Source organism: Peromyscus eremicus, chromosome 3 (assembly GCF_949786415.1).
Source record: "Peromyscus eremicus chromosome 3, PerEre_H2_v1, whole genome shotgun sequence".
NCBI lineage: Eukaryota > Metazoa > Chordata > Mammalia > Rodentia > Cricetidae > Peromyscus > Peromyscus eremicus.
In genome coordinates this window covers 82,227,516-82,228,974 of record NC_081418.1, presented here as the reverse complement: position 1 = coordinate 82,228,974, position 1,459 = coordinate 82,227,516, and the positions used below count along the sequence as shown (strand labels likewise).

The 1,459-nt window shown below is 41.5% G+C and overlaps 1 pseudogene; it reads right to left on the bottom strand.

Moving 5' to 3' along the window:
- Positions 1-484: 484 nt before the first annotated feature.
- On the bottom strand, positions 485-1,017 carry LOC131906377 (Ig kappa chain V-IV region S107B-like; annotated as a pseudogene).
- Positions 1,018-1,459: the final 442 nt, after the last annotated feature.

Sequence of the window (1,459 nt, the reverse complement as noted above, 5' to 3'; positions counted from 1 at the left end):
AATCACTTCAAGCATAAATTGACAAGACACTTTTGGTAGGAAAGACTGGCAATGGAAATCATAAGATGGAGAAAGATGGATCCTACTTTTAGTAGCAGCACAGAGGTAGTTTTCTTTTAGTAACTTATTGCCCTGAAGGATAAATGCCAGAGAAGATTTTGTGATCAGTGCAGGTAGAAGAAACAAGGTAAGAGGGCTCCTGGAGACTCCAGTAAAATAGCTGAGGAGAGGTGACTGCTACACTTTCCTTCAACAAACAGAATCAAAACAGAGAATAAACCAACACTCGCCAAACTTGAGAACAGCAGTGAAGTAGAATAGGATATTATGGAGATACTAAGTTACCCAAAGATGCAAGTGACCTTAAAAGCAGGGCATAAAGCACCCTGTGTGGATTATTGCCATCAAACCCTTGGCCACATTTCAATACTAGGAGGAAGCAGCTGGGCCCTAGGGAGGTAAAGGGTTTTTGTTCCAGGCTGTATCACTGTGTGCACTGGTTATTACTCCACTGCTGACAGTAGTAAGTGGCAGCATCTTCAGCTTCAATACTGCTGATTGTGAGAGAGTAAGAGGTCCCAGACCCACTGCCACTGAAGCGAGCTGGGACTCAAGAAGCCAGGCTGGATGTGCTATAAATTAGGGGTTTAGGGGAGGCTCCTGGCTTCTGCTGGTACCAGTGCAAATAACTGGTGCTTATACTTGAGCTGGCACTACAGGTCAAGGTGAACCTTTGCCCTTGAGATGCAGCCATGGATGCTGGAGACTGGGTGAGAACAATTTGTCCATTGGACACTGAGCAGAGGAAGACAATGAAAAGAAAGAGAAGTTAGTAGACATAGAGAAAAAAATAACTTCATACCACCTGATATTCAGAAGAAAGAAAATGAAAAATGTTATCTTAGACTCAAGCTTCCCTAGGGAAAAGAATTGTGGATTCTGAGCTCAAATGTCCTTCCCTCTCTTACCTGTGACACTGATTAGTAGGAAGCTGAAAATCTGCACCAGAAAATCCATTGTGCTTTCTACTCTCAGTCTCAGGCTAATTACTGCTCTTCTCATAAGTCCATCTCTTTAAAACAGCTGTGAACCATTTGTGGTTTCTGAGGATGAAGTATGCAAATAGCAAGATATAGTCTAGGCAGTTCTTGGCTTATAAATTTCTGTGGCACTTTAAGCATGGCAAACTTGGTTAATCCAGGAAAATACCTACTTATTTGTAGACATTACACTGATAAGGAAGGAATTCTGTTTTCCTTTTTTCCTTCACGTGCATATCTCTATCTTAGAGTTTTACCCATGAATTTCTGTAATGACTGGCATAATTTGGTTCACTCAGTAAGGCATATTCTACTAAGTGGTTAGAGGCATATTTCTCCATTAATAAAGCTGTGTTGAGGATGCCTGTCTATAATGTTCTCAGAGAACTTTTAGCAGCCTTATCTGATTCCTGTCTTCC